Consider the following 21889-nt stretch of genomic DNA (forward strand, 5'->3'; position numbering starts at 1 on the left):
GTGGAATTTCTAAATGCTAGGGAAAATAGTATATAATTTTTTTTTCATATTCTGGAAAGATATACAGTGCTATTTCACCTGTGATTTTATTTTATGTAAGTGATATATAGATCTCATTCATGTCATCCTATATTTTTTAAGTGTTTTCTTTTTTCTTTCTTTTTTTTTTTTTTTTTTTTTGTCTATTCTCTACCCACTTCCCAATTTGGCAACCATCAGCTTGTATTCTATATCTGTGGGTCTGTTTTGTTTTTGTTTGTTCATTTGTCTTGTATTTTTAGATTCCACATATAAATGAAATCATATGGCCTTTGTCCAACTTCACTTAGTATAATACTCTCTACATCCATCATGTTGTCTCAAATGGCAAGATTTCACTCTTTTTTATGGCCAAGTAATATTCCATTGTGTGTGTGTGTGTGTGTGTGTGTGTGTATATATATATATATATATATATATATAATCTTCTTTATCCAATTATCTATCGATGGACACCTAGGTTGCTTCCGTATTTTGGCTATTGTAAATAATGCTGCAATGAACATAGGGGTGCAGATATCTATATGAATTAGTGTTTGGGGTTTCTTTGGATAAATACCCAGAAGTGGAATTGCTGGATCACATAGAAGCTCTCTTTTTAATTTTTTGACAAACCGCCATACTGTTTTCCATAGTGACTGCACCAATGTACAACCCCACAAACAGTGCACAACCTTTTCTCCACATCCTTATCAGCACTTGTTGTTGATTTATTGATGGTAGACATTCTGACAGGTGTGAGGTAGTATCTCATTGTTACTTTAATTTGCATTTTGCTGATGATTAGTAGCATGACCATTTTAAATAGTTTTAGTCATATACTATGAAATTTCCCTTCATACTTCTCCCACCTACTGTGTGGAGAAGGTCACTGCTGATAGGTTGGCCGATGGAGGAGCGCACACGGTCAGGCAAGTTAAGAGAGTTTATTAGGAGAAAGTCTATTTTATTAAGAGAAAATCTATCGGGCTGAGCAAAGACAGCTACAGCCCGGGCTGTGTCTAAGGAGACTACAGCCCCGAGGGAGAGGGGCAGGAGGGTTACATAGGGGCAGTGCTGACAGGGTAGCATTGTTTGGACAGAAAATGCTGACTGCCTGTAAGCCAGTCGCTGTTTTGGTGGAGGAGGCAGGGACCATAGACTAGGACCAAAAAGATAATGATTAGAGGCCCTAGGAGGGGGAGAAACCACTGGCCCCAGCTACTCATAAACCAGGAGCCGCACTGGCGCTTGAGGCGGTCTCTGTTTTTCTGGGCCTGGGCGAGGTTCTGTGACAGGGCCTGAAAGTGGTGTAAGGAGACTCCGAGCCCTGCTGTCCCTGTCGCTACCCTGCAGAGATGCCCAGTGACACTAGGAGTGGAATAAGGGAGATGGCCCTTCTTCAGGCACATTACAGTGTATGTGGGGACAGGTAGAGATTGATTATTGGGGGTGATCTGAGTATCTGGAGAAAGTAAAACTAGGGTGTAGGTGCGTGTCCAGTTGGTGGGGAGGCAGGCGTATGTGGAGGTTCTGCAGAGGAAGAAGAGGCCAGGGGACCAAGGCAGGTGAAGATGTCGAGGGAGAAGAAAGGGGTTAGGGTTCCCATGTATTTCTGTGGGGAGCCTTCTTTGTCCCGAATACCGATTGTGCCCAACACTGTGGCCCCATGAGGGGCTGTATGGAAATGTAAGGTGTAGGGTTTTGATGTCTAAAGAGATGGAATTTGAGTGTATCGAGGCAAAAGTTAGCTGGGTCAGATGGAATAAGTAGCGGAAGACAGTTGGATCCCTTTTTGCTGGTATGGGGAATCCAAGGAGGAGTCTTATTGGGGTCTAAGGCCTCCCCTGACAGTATAGGGTGTTGATGTTAGTTGTTCCAGTGGTGCTGAGACTGGGACGGGAGGAGAAGCGGAGGGGTTGTGGGAAGAAGGAACCTGCGGAGGAGGTGGAATGAGTAACAGAGGATGAGATAGGGATGGTGGTATCACAGAGATTGGGCCCTAAGGTGCCCACAGGATGGCCGGTGGCCTGTGAGTGGGAGATGAAGAAGGGGGGCTGTGGTGTGGATGTGAGTAGAGGCACGTGAGAGGCCTACGATGGGTCTGGATTTGTCATGGGCCTTGTCTGGAGCATCAGTGAAGGTTTTTAGGTATTGTGTTGCTCTGAGCTGGTATTGGCTCGGGAAGGAGTTGTAGCGAGTGGTGGATTTTGAGTGTGAGGCACATCTGTGTTGGACTTTGTAGAAAATGAAGGCAGAAGTATTAGTCCATACTTGAGCCATTACAGGGACGGCAGCAAAGAGTTGAGTAGAGGTGGATAGACAGAGCCAGCAGTCCTGAGCGAGTAAGGGGGATGACTGGTTTAGAAGATGATGAGTTAGGTTGAGGGTCCAGAGGAGATAAGGGGGGTAATGGTAAGGAAAGTGTTATGAGAGGGAAGAGTAATATTATGAAGACAACCATGGGGGGCTTATGTCCCCTCTGAGGTTGAGAAGATGGATGATGGAATTGTCCAAAAGGAGCTCTAAAATGGACCTGCAGAGGTTAAGGGGAAAGGTGGAGAAAACAGAATTTGAAGGAGCCGGAAGTGAGGCTGGGGGTGTTTGGTTCATGCAGCGAGGACAGGGGCAGGGGCAGGGGTCACTGTTCATCAGCCTCCCGGTTTTTCCTCAGGGATCTTGTGAAGTTGAAGTTGCGTGGGGCCCAGGACTGAGTTGTGATATCATGGAGCCTGAGTGGTCCTGTGGAGGGGCAGGACAGGTGGTTTAGCCATCTTTTTCATCCTAGAGAAGTGAAACTAGGAGCAGTGACCCAAAGCAGATTGGCTGCAGTGGGGGTGGTGAGAAGGGCCCTTTCCACCATGGTCGTAAGTCTGAGGGGTTGAGGTCTTTGAGAAGGACCCAGTCTCCCACGGCTAGGGAAAGAGAGAGAGAAGTGTCTTGGGGTCGAGAAGAATGCAGTCTGCATGTAAGGATCTGCTGAACGAGGCTAAGTGCTGGGAGGTAGTCTTTCATTGGTGAGCTGTTAGAAGGGAAGTTGCTTAATAGAAAAGGCCTGCCATACATGAGCTTGAAAGGACTGAAGAAGGTGGGGGACTGAGGGGTGGCATGGATACGGCAGAGGGCAACGGGTAGGAGGGTTGTCCAAGGTTGTTGAACCTCTAGGGAGAGTTTGGTGAGGTGAGATTTAATGATGGAGTTGGCTTTTTCTACTTTACCCAAGGATTGGGGTCTGTAGGGGATATGGAGTTTCCAGGGTATACTGAGGGCTTGTGAGACCTGTTGTGTGATCTGGGAGATGAAGGCTGGGCCACTTTGAGATTGAATGGACATAGGGAGGACAAATCGAGGAATAATTTGTATGAGGAGGATGTTAGGGCCCAGGTGAGTGCAATGAGTTTTGCCTTTTGTGAGGTCATCCCCAACAGGAAGGAACATGCCTTGATGGTGGTGGTGGTGGTGACAATGGCATAGCCAGCTGTACGGGAACCCTCAGAAAGGGTGGAGCTGCCATAGATGAACCAGGTGTGTTCCAGATTGGGGAGAGGTTATATTGGAGAAGTGAGGCCTGATGAAGTCTAGGACTTCAGTGCAAGAGTGGATGGAGGTCTGTGTGGTTGCAGGTAGGAGTGTAGTGAGGTTGAGGTTTAGCGTGGGGTCTAGTAGTTCCTCTGGGGGACATCTAGCCATCTCATATAGAGGGCAAGGCCGAAGTTGGGGATCCAGATACAAAGGAAACCAGCGGGACCCAAGAAGGAGAGGAATTCATTTTTTGTGGTGGGGGTGGTATGGATTTAATAAGGAAGATATGGTCAGTCGTGATGGCCCTGTGTGTGAGGATGAGTTGAACTCCCAAGTAGATAACCGAGGAGGTAGAGAGTTGTGCTTTGTGTAGGGATACCTAGTAGCCCTCGCTACTGAGGAAGTTAAGAAGGGTAGCGGTATGGCACAGAGAGAGTGAGTGAGACAGACTGCACAAAATAAGACCATCCATGGAGTGTGCTGGGAGCAAGGTTGAGAGAGGCTACGTCAGCCGCTAGGGCCTAGCCAAAGAATTGGGGGGGCTGTCCCTGAACTCTTGGGGGAAGGACTGACCATGTTAGTTTTCTGGAATGTAGGGGGTTAGTGTTAGTCCAGGTAAAGGCAAAGAGGTCCTTAGAGTGAGGATGTAAGGGAATGGTAGAGAAGGCATCTTTGAGGTTCAGGACAGTGAAGAGAGCGGTATCATGGGGGATGAGAAAGAAGGGTATAGGGGTTGGGGATGTCAGGATACATTGGGAGAACAGCTTCATTGATTATTTTAAGATCTTGAATGAGTCTATAGGAACCATTGGGTTTTTTGACAGGCAAGATAGGCAAGGGGAATCCCCATATAGGGATTATATGGGGAATGGGTAGGCCTGAGAAGACCCCTAGCTAGGAGTCTGTCGATGATGGGCTGTAGGCCCTTTTGATGAGTGAGAGAGATGGGGTGTTGCGGTTAGTTTGGAAACGAGGATGGATCATGCAACTTGATCTTGACAGGACAGTGGTATGTAGCAATAGAAGGCTGGAGGTGTCCCAAACAACAGGATCGACGAGGGGCAGAAATAAGGGGATCTGTATTGGAGTGTTAGAGGGGGAGAGTACAAGGAAAAGGACAAATTCAGGGTTGGGTGGATGAAATTGAAAAGAAACTCTGAATTTGGAGAGAATGTCTTCGCCCGAATATAGGAGTGGCACACCTGGGGAGTACTAGAAATGAGTGGCAAAAACCCAAGTTATGAAGTGAGCAAGTTAGGGCAGGGGTAGTTACAGGCTATGAGATAAGGCCGTCAACCCCAACAATGGAGATGTGGGAGGGATGCGTAGGCCCTCAAAACTCAGGAAGGGCAGAGTAGGTGGCCCCATGTCCTGCCACATAAAGAGTTACCCTGCACTCCACTATTGTGATGCGGGAGGGAGCCAGGGGCCCTGGGCTCCATCAATCATCCACAGCTAAGCCAAGAAGACTAGGAAGGTTGATGTCCAATCCTCTTGAGAAATGGGGGATGGTGGCTGAAACCCACCCTTGAGGAGGCTGGTCACAATCCACCTTCCAGTGTCCCTTTTTCCACATTGTAGACAGGGCCCTGGAGGAGGTCGGGGGTTGTGGCAAGTCCGTGCCCAATGGCCCTCCTAGCCAGTCGCACTTAAAACAAGGTCCAGGAGGCGCTCTTGAAGGAGGGCAGTTATCTTGTCCCCGGTCCCTGGCACCCATTTGGGTGTCCTTGATTGCAGCAGCCAGCAACTCGTATCTTGCCTGATCTCTTTGTGTCTTGTCATGTTTAGCCCACTCATCCCTATTGTTAAAGACCTTGAAGGCCATAGAAAGGAGACCTCTCTGAGGGGTTTTGTGGCCCTCTTTGGTCTGTTTTTAGTTTTTTTCCGGATATCTGGAGCTGACTGAGAGATGAAGTGGGTATTGAGGACAATTGTGCCTTCATTTGAGGCAGGCTCGATTTTGGTGTATTTCTGAAGGGTCTCGGTAAGACGCAACAGAAATTGGGCCGAGTTTTTATCCGGTCCTTGGGAAACTTCTCTGAGTTTGTCATAGTTTATAGCCGTGTGGGTGGCCTTTTGGAGCCCAACAATAAGACGAGTGGGCATATGTTTTTGCTGAGTTCGGCCCGGCCAATTGGCTTGGTGATCCCAGCCAGGGTCATCACGCGGCACAGCTGCTGCTCCGACTGGCCTCTGATCACCCTGAGTAAATCATCTCCTGTGCCCTGACCCAGATCCACTCCTCCTTGGGGACTAGAGTGGAGGAGAGGATGATATAGATATCACGTCAAGTGAGATAATAGGATGGGGCCAGATATTTGAATTCTTTACTGAATATATCTGGATCAGAGAAGAATGCTAGCCATTTATCTACCTGGCAGAGGTCTGACAGAGAGAAGGGGGTGTGGACTCAAACTACGCCCTCCAAGCTGGCAACCTCTTGGAGAGGAAGCGGGGCAGGTGTGGAAGGGATAAGATTGTTTTCTTGCCAAGAGAGCGATCAGGTATGTGGAGAAGGGAGAGCAGGAGTTGAGGAGGCAAAAACATTCTATGTAAAATATAAACAAGTACAGACCTTAGAGGCCATGTATATAAACAGAACCACCAACGCTTGCAGAGAGGACCTAAGATCTTATAGTTGCCTTTACAACTTCAGGAGACTGTAAGAGGGAGTGGGGGGGAGCTTGCTGCCTACGTTTAAAAGTGCCTCCCTTTTTTCTCTTCAGTTACCTCAGCCTCAAGTGGAGGCTGCAGCAGCCCTTTGTTTACATTTGAGGTTATCTGCAAGACCTTGAAAGTTACTGAGAGTCAGAGAAATCTTTTACAACTCACTTTTGTCAAGTTTCTGAATATAGAGTTGGTGTACAAAACAATTTTAAATACACAACTTAGGGGGCTCACAGAAGGTATAGATACAGAGCTCCTGATCAGCTTGCTGTTGAAGACAAATAGAAAAGGAAAAGAAAAAGAGAAAAGACAGATTAGAGGCAAATAAAACAAACAAGTTATATAAACCAGAGTACTTACAGAACCAAATCCCCCTGAAATGAGGAGCTAGGGTTCAAGGGAGACAGTTTAGGCTGAGGGCATGGAGCGGAGGAAGAGGGGTGAGCCTGAAGAGCAAAGAAGGCCTGGACATAGGGAATTTCTGACCACTTTCCATTGCAGTGGCAGAAGTTATCTAAATCTCTGAGAGTGTTGAAATCAAAGGCCCCATTTTGTGGCCATTGATACTTATTGTTTAGTTTTTATTAGGGTCAGACAGTGTTATAGTAAAAGATAAGTCCTGTGGGTCAGATCTCATGTAAGTTGAGCCCGAGTGCGTGTAAGTTACAGAGGAGATAACCGAGCAGGGTAGATTTGCGAGGGACTGAATGGTTCGAATGGTTTGAATAGATAGAGTCAGAAGGGCGAAGAGGGAGTTTCCTATTAGGAGGAGAACAAAGGGATGACACATCCCACAATCCCGGTGTTCCTCCCCCACGAGTATGAGAGATCACTCCTCAGACTGAGTCTCCTCAGACTGGAAGGATCTGGGCCCCTGGGACCGAGAGGAACCTACTGGCCTAGCGTTAGGACTTGCGGAGAACCGTGAGAGTCAGAAGGTCTGAGAAGAGAATAGGAGGTCTCACTTACCTGGTGAGAGTCTGGCCTGATGTTGTCTGGGATATCAGCAACGGAAGGGAGAAAGGCCCAAAGCGAGTCCTTATGGCAGGTCCAGGCGGGTGGCCAGAAAGCAGATCAAGCCCAGGGGGAGAAAAAAGAGAAAGAGAAGGGGTGATTCTGCATTTTCTGGCCTAAACCCTCCCAGGTTTCGGTACCAAATGATAGATTGGCAGATAAAGGAGCGCACATGGTTGGGCAAGTTAAAAAAGTTTATTAAGAGAAAGTCTATCAGGTTGAGCAAAGACGGCTACAGCCAGGGCTGTGTCTAAAGAGACTACAGCTCCAAGGGAGAGGGTGAGGAGGGTTACATAGGGGCAGTGATGACAGAGTAGCACTGTTTGAATAGAAAATGCTGACTGCCTGTAAGCCAGTAGCTGTATTGTGGCGTTTTCTGTTATCGCAAGTTTGGCTCTGTCTGCAGGTGCAGGACAACAGATATTTTGTTGTTTTCTTGCAGACATGGCGCTGTCTATAAGTCAAGGTTTCTGAGACCTAACAACTGCCACCCACACTCACCAGCAGGGACTCACATTCTTTAAGCTTTTCATGTCTCTGTTGTTTTTCTTTTGCTGTATAACAAGCTACCATAAAATTAGCAGCTTAAAACATGTGTTTATTATCTCACAGTTACTGTAAGTCAGGAGTCTGACATACCTTACCAGGGTCCTCTATTTTAGGGTCTCCAGAGGCTGCAGTCAAGTCACAGTGTCTGTGGGCTACATTCTCATCTGTGGACTTGACTAGAAAAGAATCTGCTTCCACACTCATTCTGGTTGTGATGGAATATGTTCCACTGCAGCTGTAGAGCTTACAGCATCTTGCTTCTTCCAGGTCAACAGGAGAGGTCCTAATTAAGTACTCTTTAAAGGCTTCCAAATAAGTCAGTACTACCCAGAATAATCTCCCTTTTCATTAGCTTAAAGTCGACTGGTTTGGGACCTTAATTTCATCTTCAAAAGCCCTTTTTGCCATAAAATCTAAACTAATCAGGGTGTTACACCAGGAGGTGGAAATCATGAGCACCATCTCAGGACTCTGCCTATCATGATATCTAGTCCAGCAATTGAAACACATCATTGATTTAATTTACACACCCTTAATGACCAGGAAGTATGCACATTTCCTGTATATGTATTCATCTACCCAATCTTTTGGGGGCTTGTCACTCCATATTGTTTTTCCATTTCTACACCGAAATCTGTTTATCTCACAGATTCTCACAGATGTGTAGCAGCTCCCTTGACTCTTTTTTTTCTGATTTTCCCAACTGTCTGGCCTTTTGGATCAGTTGCAGTCTGGATTAGCACACACTGAGATGGAGTTAAAAGTGTAAAAGGTTTAAGAGGGAGGGAAAGAAAAAGACCAAAAAAGGGAGAAAGCAAGATTGGACTGCCAGACCACAATGCTCCAGAGTAAAGACTGCTGGTTAGAGGGGTCTTGTGTTGGGTGCAAACACCCAGGCACTTGGACCACAGCCTTGCTTGCTTAGTGGCCAGAGGTTGCTGGGAAAGGAGCACGACCTTGGCTCTGAAGGAGCCCACAGCTGATAGCACATCCCTCTTTGAAGGGGAATCAGGGCAGCCTGATCTGAGTCTTGCCACGCCCTCCCCCCCTCCATTAGGTTCTAGGTATGTGTGTGGCCTCTGACCTTCCTTCAATTCCTAGACTTCATCAGGCACAGAAGGAACAGTGCCCAGAGCCCATGATACCTTTAAGGGTCCACAAAAACAGTATCATATTTCAAAATTAGAAGAGAAAAAGAAATACAATCTTATCTGGATTTATACCAATGTAGTTGTAAACTAAAAATTTTTAATATTTTTTGATTGTAGAAGGAGCCTATGAAAACCCAAATGCCTCAGGCTTGAGAAAATCAGAATCTACCCCTGTTGTGCCCTTCCTCACACTAGCCTCTCCTCTATAATCGGACTCCTGTCTACCCCTTCTTGTGTTCGGGGCCTTATTTTTCCAGACTGTACATTGCTATGGCTCCCCAAGTGTAGCATACCAGCCCAGACTCTTCCTTGAACTCCAGACTAAAATAGCTACCTGCCTCCATGACACTCCACTTAAAGGAATAATGAGCATCTTACACACCCCAGACCAGACACAGTTTCTTCCCCTAATACTAGTTCCTCCCATGGCCTAGCCTGTCTTGGTGACCAGCATTTTCTTCCCCTGGTACAAGCCAAAACCTTACCAGCCCCTAGACTCTCCTAATGTTTATCTCACATGTGATTGCGCAGCAGGGCCTGCCAGCTTCTAGCCTTGTCCCCAAATCTGTTTCCCCACAGCAGCCAGAAAGGTCCTACGGCACCTCCCTCCTTTGCTCAAAAATTTCAAGGGCCCCCAGCTCCCTCAGGGTATAAGTCCATGCCACAGCCTGGCCAGGTCAGCCCATATTGCCTTTCTGAGCCTATTGTCCACTCCTTTCCCTCTGCTTCATTCAGCTCCAGCCATACCGGTCCTTTCTCTGATGCTCAAACATGCAAAATCTGTTCCCATTTCAGGGCTCTTGCATGTGCCCATTTTTGCTGGAACATTTTCATCAGATATCTGCCCTGCTCATTCCTTCACCTGTTTAGGTCTTTACTTGTACCTGGTACATATGCTTAGTGAATATTCACTGACTGAACACCAGTCAGTTGAATTATTGGTCCCAATTTTTTGCTGACCTCCCTGGAGGAGGATTACATGTCCCTACATGTTGTGAGTGACTTGCAAGGCCTCCTAATGGGAGTAGGAAGGACGCATATATATGATATATATGTATATACATCTATGTGTGTCATATATGTATTTGTCTCTCTATATTTATTTATTTATAGATATATATTTACAGAACAATGGAAGAATAAACCAAAAACTAATGAAAAATGGTTTATCCACAGGTGCTAGAGGAACCAGGGAGGAAAATGACAGAGATACACAGTAGACTTCTCTGTGCTATAATTTTGGTTTGGTTCAATGTTCTATAATTTTGGTTTGGCACCGTATAACTAGTTTATAGAATTAAAAAAATTAAAAGACCTCTTCAATGAGATATACAGATTAATCTTCTTATATTAATGTTCTTTTTAAAATTCATTTTTAAATGTTTAGTAAAAGGAGAAAGTAGGAAGGTAATTACCCAAGGCCTCCCTGAAGATGGCCTGTGGGGACTCCAGTGTCCTTCTCACAGCAGCTGCCTCTCTGACAATGCTCCCCACCCTCAGCCTAGCACACACATGGCCTGCATCCCATGACCCTGCCCATGACCCTGCATCATAACCCACATTCTGGCTCTGGCTCACTGGTGCAGATGTGGGTACCTGACCTCAGTTGGGCCAGTCACAGCCTTCTCCCGGGATGCTGTACTGAGGGACATGGAAACTGGCAGGTAGACAAGCTGGGACCCATTAATGATGGTGCTGTTTGTGAGCTATTAAAAAAAAAAAAAAAAAAAAAAAAAACGGGAGCAGACTGAATTACGCCTGGAGGCTATAGTTTTCTGACTCCTAGTTTAAAACAACAAATATTTGATAACCTCCCAGTTTCTGTGGGTCAAGAATTTGGGAGCAGCTTAACTGGATGGTTCTATCTCAGAGTCTGAGGTTGTAATCAAGATATTAGTCAGGACTGTAGTCATATGAAGGCTTCACTGTGATAGAGGATAGCTTTACAAGTTTTTTATGTGGTTATAGACAAGAGACCTCAGCCCCTCATTACTTGAACTTCTCCACATGGCTACTTTAGTGTCCTCATAACATGGCAGCTGGCTTCTTCCAGAGAGAGAGAGAGGAGAGAGTAACAATCAATACTAAAGCCACAGTGTCTTTTATAATCCACTCTTGGAAATGATGGTACATCATCTATGAGACAAATGGACCAACCCTGGTAAGTGTGAGAGGAGGAAATTACCAGAGAGTGTGAATTCCAGGAAGTGGGGATCACTAGAGACCATCTTGGGGGCTGCCTACCACACTATCATCCACTCTTCTCTCTCCCTCTCTCTCTTTCTCTCTCCCCCCGCCCCTCCCTCCTTACTTCCCTCCCTCTCCTTTTTTACTTTATTTCTTGTAAAACCTGGGCTGTAGGACTGTCAAGTTTCCCATGGTCTGGATTTTGCTGATCACACCATTGTGGTTCAATTCAGCATGTTTTCCTGTCATCTATGTTTTCTGAAGTTTGCTGTAATTTGCTATAATACATTACAAACTTAGTGGCTTAAAACAACACAAATATATTATCTTACAGTTTAGGAGGTCAGAAGTCTAAAATGGGCTAGTGTGCCTCCTGAAGGCTTTAAGGAAAAAACCCATTTTCTTGCCTTTTCCAGAGTCTAGAGGCCAGGCACATTGCTTGCTTCATGACTCTAAATTACTCCAACCTCTGATTCTGACTCATCTGCATCCCTCTTCTACTTCTAAGGATCCTTGTCATTACACTGGGCCCACCCAAATTATCCAGGATAATCTCGCCATCTGAGAATCTTTACCTTAATCATAACTGCAAAGTCCCTTTTTTCATGTGAAGTATCATATTCTCAGGTTCTGGGAATTGGTATGTGGACATTTTGGGGGACTATTACTGAGCCCACTACACAGTCCAAGAAAGCCTCTCTGAGCAGGTCAACTTTAATCTGAGCAATATGAGAAGGAGCCAATATATGATGAGCTGGGAAAGAGCATTTTGGCAGAAGAAGCACTGGAAAAGGCTCTGAGGTGGAAAGAATTTGGTGCAATCAAGAAAGTAAAGATGGGAAGAGGTCGGGAGATGGGTGAAAAGGGGAAGGGATTAAGAAATACAAATTGGTATTTACAAAGGTAGTAATAGGGCTGTAAAATACAGCACAGGGAATATAGTCAATAACACAGTAATAAACATGTGGTGTCAAGTGGGCACTAGACTTATGGGGAGATCACTTTGTAAGGTATATAAATGTCTAGTCACTATGTTGTACACATGAAATTAATATAATATTTCATGTCAACCATAATTTTAAAGTGAATTTTTTTAAAAAAGGAAGAATCTGACGGCAGGTGGTGAGGTCACAATGGATGGGTGAAAGGAATAGAAGAGCAAGGCTCAGATGCCATGCGGCTCACATGCACCAGGGCTTGTGGACCCTAATAAGGATTTAGGCTTTATTCTGAATGCAGTGGGAAGCCACTGAGAGTGGGGTTACCCTGGAGAGTGACACGATCTAATTTACATCATTAGAAATACACTGCCTGTTGTGTGGGACAAATCTCTTGCACACATTTGGTCAAAAGGTTGGGAAATTTAGAACTTTGGGGTAAAAGATCTCAACTTGGAAGTCTTCTACATAGTAGTCAAGCGTGAAGTGGTGAGGGGCACAAGTGACCTCGGACAATCATCCAACAAATAAATAGTCATGGCTGTCCCATGCCAAGTGCTGGGACTAAAGGGACGAACAGACATGGTATTTGCCTGTAAGGTAGCCATCAGCATGGTGGGGGTGAATATTCTACCAACAAAATGATAAATACTTAAGAGCAATGGGAAACCATCAGTTGAGTTGAAGCAGGGAAATGACACGATCTGGTTTATATTTTTGAAAGCTTGTTCTGGACGATTGTTGAGCTGGGGTATGAACAAAAAGGATGATGGTTAAAACACCACTGACAAGTGGACTGACAAGTGCAGTGACTCCAAGTAGGATGGGGCAATGGAAACAAAAAGGACAGATTCCATGTATAATTCAGGTGGACTCAAAATTTGGTGATTGATACAAAATGGAGGTGGAGGGGTCCTTGGCCACGGACACAAGCAAGTGGGTTGATGGTACGTCACTCACTGATAGAGAAAAGCTGGGGTAAGAGCAGGTGGGGATAGGGGAACAGTACTTAATTTTGACAGGTTATGGTTGTAGACTAAGTAGAGATGCCCAGTAGGCAGATGAATGTGTCCAACACCCAGAAAAGAATCTGGGATGAAGCTATAGAACTACAACTCATCAATGTTCAGATGCACTTGAATCCAGGGGAATGAAAGAGACCACACTGGCAGGAGACAGAAGAGGGCTCAGGACCAGCCCCCAAATAATTTGGGTCCAGAAGAGCATCTGGAAAAGGACAGCTCTGATCACAGCTCAACTACTCCTTGTAGGGCAGATTTGAAAATAAATCCACATTCTTCAGGTCTGTTTCCTCACTTAACCTCACTATTTTCTCTTCAGGAGATTTATTATAAACATTTAAAATTGTCTGTTTTATTTTCCAGTTGGAAAACCAGCAAAGAGTTAACCAGAAAGCAGGATATTTCTCTTAGAACCATATGCTGTCCTGAAAATAGAAAGTTTCACAAGGGATGAACTATATCCTTCTACATTTGGCTGAGACCAGAAATGTGAGGGCCACATAAAGAAAGAGCAGAACGAGGAGAGATGGTAGAACATATGATCCTTGAGGAAACACTGATTCAGGACAGAAACTGCAAGAATAATGAACTCAGTCCTTCTTCCACTATATAGTGACATCAGAGAAGTCATACTCGAGAGAAAGTATATAAATATAATAAGTGTACAGCAGTCTGAACAGAGTTAAACCCTCTTGTCTATGAGCAAATTCACTTAGGAGACAAACCTCACAAATGTGTTCAGTTTGGGAGAGTCTTGGAGAAATTCTGCCTTTCAGTACATTTTAAAACTCACACAGGAGAAAAACACTAGAAATGTATAGGCACAAATTGTCCCTTCCTCATTGCGGGAGAATTTACACTTGTGAGAATGAGAACTTTATATTTGCAGTGAATTCAGGAACTCATTTTCCAGTAGTACTTTACATCTAAGAGTCTACAAAGGAGAGAAGTCATATAATAAATTAGAGAAAGGTCTTGTGTTTTTCTCCTTCCATACTCAACACCACAGAATGTATACTGGAGAGAAACCTATGGATACGGTCATTGTGGGGAAGGCATTAAACACAGCTTAGCATTTATGATGCTCCATCAGAGAACTCATACTGGGAAAACTCCTTACATGTAACCAGTGTGGAAGAGCCTTCAGGGATGTTCTCACTTTATTCCATACGAGAGGACTCATACTAGAGAACACTATGAATAGGGTCAATGTGGATTTCAACTATGGCTTCTACCTTACTTGACACCAGGAAATTCATACAGTGAAACTCATTGAACAAAATATGGCAAAGCTGTTGGTTGGAATTCCATTTTATTTGACATCATAAGTAAACCATGAAGGAGGTAGAATCCACCAGTTATTTTTGACCCACAAACAGGTACCTGAATGTAATAAGACTTTGCACTTGTGGCTGTCTGCAGTTACGGTTGAGCAGATGCTTTTAATATGCCCTTGATTTGCCATAGAAACACCATTTAATGGGACTTGGGGGTGTAAGCTGGATACAATATGTCATAGAAATGATTGCCATAGACAATAAAATGTAAATGCTATAAAAGACAAGAGCATATCTTTTTACATCTCATATGAATTACAGAAGCACCAAATGTGAAAGTGTCATACAGAGATCATTTATCTTTTAGTGTTATGAGGATCGATATATGTATGATAATATTTATAGAAGTTGAAAAATATGCCATCCATTTTTCTCCCTGCATAATCCAAATACTGTTACTTCAAATCATAGAGCTTTCCACTAACTCAGCAATGTCTCATAGATGGCATTCTACTACTTTAAGAAGCATAAAGAGTTGTGTGCATCTTTCCACTGCTAGAGGCATAGCCAGTGTCCAGGCAGGACTTGAAAGACAGATTGCAGCTTGGTGACGTGTCCGTACTCCAAGGATGATGCAAACCTCACAAGCTTGAACTGAAGTCCCCACAAAACTGGGTTTGGGAGGGAACCTCACCCACAGCTGCCCAGATGGGTATTTGTTCTGGGGACAGAGAGAGGGGGGAGTTCCCACATAAGAACTGTGAGGACCTTCCTCTCCCTCTGCCTTTGAGAGTCCTCTGAAATGCTGGTTTTCCTTCTATACCGAAGGGAGAGCTCTTGTCTTCCCATAGAACCCATGGAGTGCCATCTTTCCATTCCAACACTACCACCAAACCCTCCACGAGGATCCCCATCTATGTGCTGCTAAGACTTCATTCAGTTCTAGATCTCTGCTGGTACCAAGTCCAGAAACTTCCAGCACCAGCAACTCTCAGACTGGCTTTATAACTCAGCTTGAGGCCTCTGGGGCAGAGGAGTTCACAAAAGCACACAATTTTGTGCCAGCCACTGTAGTGTGTGACCCTCCATCATGGTGGAAAGCCCAACTCCCTCTACAGACACCAAAATGCTAGCCACTCTTTTTTCGGCTTTTCTCACAGCCAGGACATGGATACGTGTCAATCCTAGCCAATGGGGTCTGAGGAAGTCTATAACAAAAAGGGCTTCCAAAGAGACTGTATTCTTCCATGGTACGTAATGATTCCCCAAACATGCCCACATCCTAATGCCTGGAACCTGTGAATGCATTATCTCACAGGGAAAAAGTGACTGTACAGATGAAAATAAGGATTTTTGAGGTGGAAAGATTATCCTGGGGTACTTGTGGTGAGCCCAAAGTCATCACAATCATCCTTATTAATAAGAAGAGGCAAGGGAGTCAGCCAAGAAGGCAAGGTGATAACGGAAGAAGAGGTGAGTCAGAGAGACACCTGCCCTTCTGGCTTTGGTGATGGGGGAGAAGTCCACAAGCCAAGGGATGCAGGCGGCCTCTAGAATCTGGAAAGGCAAGGAAATGGATTCCCCTAGAGCCTTTAGAAAGCACTCAGTCCTGCCAACATGATTTTAGCACTAAGACCCTTTTTGGACTTCTGACCACCAGAACTGTGAGATGACAAATTTGTGTTGTTTTAAGATGCAGAGTTTGTGGTAATTTGTTAGTGGCAAAGGAAGCAAATACATTCCCTGAGGTATGTTCAGCCAAATGTTGCATGGCTACATGTGATGAATGGAACTGTGACAACCACCTTGAGACTATGAGGACACAGCCTTAGAAATAACTAAGACAATACGCTGAGGAGGGGGCAGCTGAAAGATGGACAGTGCCTGGCTAAGGGTGATAGTCAAGCCCAGGAACCATCCCTGGAAGTCCTTGCCTCTGGATTTCATGCAATGTTAAGGTAATGAATGGTGGCATATTCTGTTACTTGTGACCATAAAAACATCTTACACAATAACCCTTTCTTGCTCCCAATCAGCTTCTGACCTTTGCTTATCTGATTCAGTCACTCCTCGGAAGGAGGACATCCCACAGAGTAGAGATCCCCTGCGTCAGCAAACAAGGGCCAAGTCACCACGGCTGCAGTTTCAGAGGCACAGCCAAGGGGTTGCAGAAAAGGCAAGGAGACACACTCCAGGTGTTCAAGGGTATGATGTGAAAACACATAGTGGGGCCAACAGGATGTTAGCGGATTAATCAAATTATACATGCAGACATGAGTACAGTCTTCCCCTAGGTCACTGGCCTTCTTCATAGTGGGTGACATTGAGTCCTCTCCAGGTGTGTGGGGGGGAGGACACCTCAATTCAAAAAAATTGTGCCAATTTGCTTAACTGTAAGTTCCCCACCACCACCACCAAAAAAGTTCTGTGGTTATAACTGTATGCTATTTATGGCTTTGAGGTCTAAATGTATTGGCAAAAAGACAATGTTTTTGACCCAGTAGTTTCTGGGGCATTTTTCTTTAAGATGCGTTTGAACCCAACTTGACTGTTCTTGTAAAGATCGGCAATCAGTTCCTTCCTCACATCTTGAGGAGGAAGGAAGAGCAGCGTCCAAGGGCCAGGCTCCCAGAAGGCCCCCTGTAATCCTGTTTGCTCGTGTATTAGCCTTGTGATGATTTGGGATTTACAATTGGCCTTCCCTTCCTGGAACATGATAAGCATTTCCATTTATGCAAGTTGACTTGTAATTCTTTCCAGAAACATCTTCTTGCAGGTCCCCTGCATTTCTCAACAAATTAATCCCAGACATGCTGTTTTTATGATTCTACTGTGAAAAGAATCTCTTTTTCAATATACTTGTTAAGGTTTTAGAGATTTTGTGTGTATGTGTTGACTTACATATCTTTTTTAAAATTTTTATTTGGGAATACTGGGGAACAGTGTGTTTTTCCAGTACCCATCAGCTCTATGTCAAGTCATTGTTTTCAGTCTAGTTGTGGGGGGAGCAGCTCAGCTCCAAGTCAAGTCGTTGTTTTCAATCTAGTTGTGGAGGGCACAGCTCAGCTCCAGGTCAAGTTGTTGTTTTTCAATCTAGTTGTAGAGGGTGCAGCTCACTGGGCCATGTGGGAATTGAACCAGCAACCTTGGTGTTATGAGCACTGCACTCTAACCACTGAACCAACCGGCCCCCCATCAGAGGCTCAGCTCCAAGCTCAAGCCATTGTTTCTCATTGGTCCATATGTGGGAATCGAACTGGTGACCTTGGTGTTATGAGCACTGCGCTCCAACCACTGAGCCAACCAGCCGCCCCCGACTTATGTATCTTTATTTCTTATTCTGCCTTGTTTACTGCAATTTCATTGTGATTTTTAAATTTTTCTAATTTTTTTAAGTGAACTAATGTTATCTGTTAATAAATGCATTTTTCTATTTTCCTTTTCAGTAGTTATAGCATTCAGGTCTGTTTTACATCTCATTTGTGGTAACAAGAACATCCAGAAATTTTAAAATTAAGATTGTTCAGGGCAGACATCCTTCTTTCATTTTGGGTGTGTATATCCATCCACGGTTGTTGAACAGAGGAGTGAATAAACAAGAGAGAGACTCAAGAAGAAAGATGGGAGTCAATTTTCATCACAGAGGAAAAGGTCAAATTCCTAAGGCTAAGAGAAACGTTGAAATGGGTTGTATTCAGGACCAACAGTTAAGTATATGGTTGGCTTGTCCCAGGGGCCAAAGGACGATATTAACAACTTACAGGTAAAATGATGAGTAATTTATTCCTGCTTCTCCAACCTGAAGTTCTCGAGCTCTGAGGAGTTCTGAGAAGTGTCCACAAAGCTAACATCTTAAAGACAGGTGTATCTTTCTTTTCTTTTTTTAAAAATTACTTTTAAACATTTGTTCCCCTTCACATGGAACAATCTGAGATGCTCTGTGTGATAAAACAAGAAGAGAGAATGATGAGTGGTGATCAAATTGCAGGCCAACATTCAGTCACATGGCTGATTTATGACTCAATTGAATGCCACCAGCGGCAATAGCCATGGCCAATATATAGTTTTATATTTCATTTGCAGTTATTTATTGTTCAATTAAATGAATAGTGGACTATTGATTGAAGAAAGCATATGGAAGACTGTTAATATATTTTGACAATTCAGTATCTCAACAAAAGTGTGTTTGACTATGTGGAGCATATTAAGAGAGGAAAAGTACAAATTAAACTTAGATTGAATGAACAACTATTATTGATAATCCAGACATTTTTATATGTGGTCTGCAATGACTTTTCTACAATTCTAAACTCTAAAAAACTATTCTAATGAAAAGTTTCTTTCTGTATTTTGTATCAGCAAAATTTACCTGAACTAACAAGGCTATCTATATTGTTTCTCTCTAACCTAGTGTGATTCTTCATATATTTTGCTGCTGATATATATTTGTGTTTGATGGCCAGAGGGGACCTGTTGGGAATGTTACATACTGTGTGGTGTATGTACCTTCCTATCTGCTAAAATTCAAACACTTGTGGATTTCAAAATACTTATGGCCCTGAAGGTTTTGAACAAGAGATTGGGGCCCTGTACAGAAACAGGATACATAACATTTTTGACATCTTACATGAATGATAGTTAACATTTGTTCAAAAGTGCTTTTCTTACATAATCATATTATGGTAAATTAAATAGCATGATTAATTTGCTAAATGGGAAAAAACAGCAATTTATTGTTAAAAGTTGTATTAAAGTGGCTTACATGAATCAATATTCAATAATATACTGATTTCAAATCACCTTTTAACCTGAAATCATTTCTTATTCTATACCATATAAACGGAAATAAATAAATAAAAGAACTTCCAAGGGGGGTTGCTTCCTTAAGATGTTAGAAGCCTCCATTAAATTTGACGGTGAACCACTAGAAGCATCCCCATTCACATCCAAAACAAAACAATAACAACAACATGACTAATTAACATGGCTCTGTCACCCTACCTAGGTACTATATAACATCAATTATTTTAAAATAGGGAAAATGAAAACGCCAAATTGGAATGGGGATAGTGTTTTATCTGTAATAGCCAAGAAAAATCCAAGGAAATGCTGTTAGAATAAAAGACAGATGTATGGTTTCTGAATAAATACTAATGTGCAAAAGTCAACAGACTTACTGGATAATTGCAATAAATAAGATGAACAATGTAGCCTGTAGGTGGATGCTTTCCACAGTGGCCATAAAACCTAACAACCCCTAGAACAATTTTAGCAGGCAGTGGACAAGATGAGGCAAAGGGTGGCATAGGGCACCTGAAACCTGCTAGAAACCCCAAGGAAGAGGAGAGTACATCGGGGCCCTGGGCCTGAGGAGCATGGGAGAGCCCCAAGCATCATGGAGGAGAGATAACATCAGAGCCTGGGCCCTGGGACCTGAGAAAGATGAGAGAACACCAGATTCTGAAGAAGACAAGAGAGGAAGAGTATATACCACGTCCTGAGCAGTGACAGACTTCTTCCATTTCCTAGACACCAGCACATTAGCTCGCAGAGGACACTGGGTAGAGGATCCAGTCCATTGCTCTTCTCCGACAAAGATTCTTTGCTTAACCAAACTTTTGTCAGATTCCCCTGAACCCTGATCCTAACAAAGCCCATTTGTGTACTTCCTTGAGAAATCCACTTTTAGTAAGAATCCTGCAAAATCAGTTTATCAATAATTCCCTACCCTTGATATCTTAACTAAACTCCTCATCCCCACTATCTCCCCCCCTCCCCATATCCTTAGCGTGCCTTCAGCAAGAATCCTGTTATGTGGGTTCCGGCAGAATCCTACCCCCTGCACCCCCAAGGAGACTTTATAATTTTCTATACACCAACACACCCCCTACTTCCAATCCAACTTGCTCCTTGTTTATAAAACCCCACTTGTTTTGTCTGTATCCAGAATTGACCAAAGTTCGATACTGAAGTCTCTCTTTCCCTGTTTAAGTATTTTTATGGAATACAATCTGTTTTCACTGCTTTAAGGTCTGTCTAGCTCTGGTTTATCTTTGACACCCACACTCCCAACCCTGGTACCTAGAGTATAATTAACACTGCCCTTCTTCTCACAACCCGACAGGACATTAAGGCCAGTCCCTCAGCCACTCCCTGGGATTAGAGGACACACTTCAGGGCAAGCCTGCCCCTCTTTCCCTTCCACGATCTAGAGCTGCTTTTAGTCAAGCCCCCCAGCACACTTCCTGCCCTCCAAATCCCGCCTCTTGTTCCTCTTCATTAGATATGGTTGCACTTTTAGCACCACCACCCACACACTTACGCCTATCCTGTCACTCACTCTTCGAGGAACTTGAGAGATGTTAGCTGCGCCCGCTCCTGCTCCAATCCCAGGAACTTGGTGGATATTAACTCCGTCTCCCATAGTCGGCCCGCCCTCCATGTTCCCGCTCCTACATCCTCCACACTGAGTTAAAAGTAGCAGTTGGGGGGCGGCCCAGTGGCTCAGGCACTTAGAGCTCCATGCTTCTAACGCTGAAGGCTGCCGATTCGATTCCCTCATGGGCCAGTGGGCTCTCAACCACAAGGTTGTCAGTTCCTCGAGTCCCGCAAGGGATGGTGGGCTCTGCCCACTACAACTAAGATCAAACGTGGCACCTTGAGCTGACCTGCCTCCCGGATGGCTCAGTTGGTTGGAGCGCATCCTCTCAACCACAAGGTTGCCAGTTCAATTCCTCGAGTACCGCATGGGATGGTGGGCAGCACCCCCTGCAACCAAAATTGAACACGGCACCTTGAGCAGAGCTGCTGCTGAGCTCCCAGATGGCTCAGTTGGTTGGAGCCTGGGCTCTCAACCACAAGGTTGCCGGTTCGACTCCTGCAAAGGATGGTGGGCTGTGCCCCCTACAACTAGAAAATGGCAACTGGACCTGGAGCTACTAAGATTGAAAGGACAACAACTTGACTTGGAAAAAAGTCCTAAAAGTACACACTGTTCCCCAATAAAGTCCTGTTCCCCTTCCCAATAAAATCTAAAAAAAAAAAAAAAAAGAGTAGCAGTTGGCACCGCACCCCACACACACTTCCGGCCCTTCCCGCCCTTCTTCTTCCCCAAGGATGTACTAATCAGTCCCGCCCCTTCAATTAACTCTAATCCACTCAGCACTTCCGGCCCGCCCTTCTCCCCGCTCCTTCCCTTTCTCCAACTTCCGGTTTCCATGATGGACGCCCTCCCTACTGGTCACGACTGTCTCCCGGCTTGCGTCCCCGCCCACGGAGGTGTTGCCCCCCTCCTCCCCCCTCCCCAACTTGGAATGCTCTACCTGAGGGTTCCGCCTGACTAGCTGCACCGCGGAGGGATGCGGGCGAGGGTTCTTTTGCTGGCTGCGCTAGCTTCGCCTGCCACCCGAAGCTGGCCTGACAAGATGGCCGCCACCTGGGAGCAGCCCGGCGCGGCACACCGCGGGGTTGTCTGGGAGTTGTAGTCCCGGCCGGCGCGGTGACGCATTTCGCTCCCGGCCTACGGGCGCCATTGTACGCCGCGC

General features: G+C 44.8%; 1 long non-coding RNA gene across 1 annotated transcript; it reads right to left on the bottom strand.

Annotated features, from left to right (window-relative positions):
• Positions 1 to 1082: 1082 nt before the first annotated feature.
• Positions 1083 to 21888, bottom strand: LOC117034629 (uncharacterized). The gene is made up of 4 exons (XR_004425121.1): positions 21668 to 21888; positions 18107 to 18283; positions 7177 to 7245; positions 1083 to 6475 (listed from the first exon to the last, which is right to left on the bottom strand). It is a non-coding gene; the product is annotated as an uncharacterized LOC117034629 (long non-coding RNA).
• Position 21889: the final 1 nt, after the last annotated feature.

This window comes from Rhinolophus ferrumequinum, chromosome 15 (assembly GCF_004115265.2).
Source record: "Rhinolophus ferrumequinum isolate MPI-CBG mRhiFer1 chromosome 15, mRhiFer1_v1.p, whole genome shotgun sequence".
NCBI classification, from domain to species: Eukaryota; Metazoa; Chordata; class Mammalia; order Chiroptera; family Rhinolophidae; genus Rhinolophus; species Rhinolophus ferrumequinum.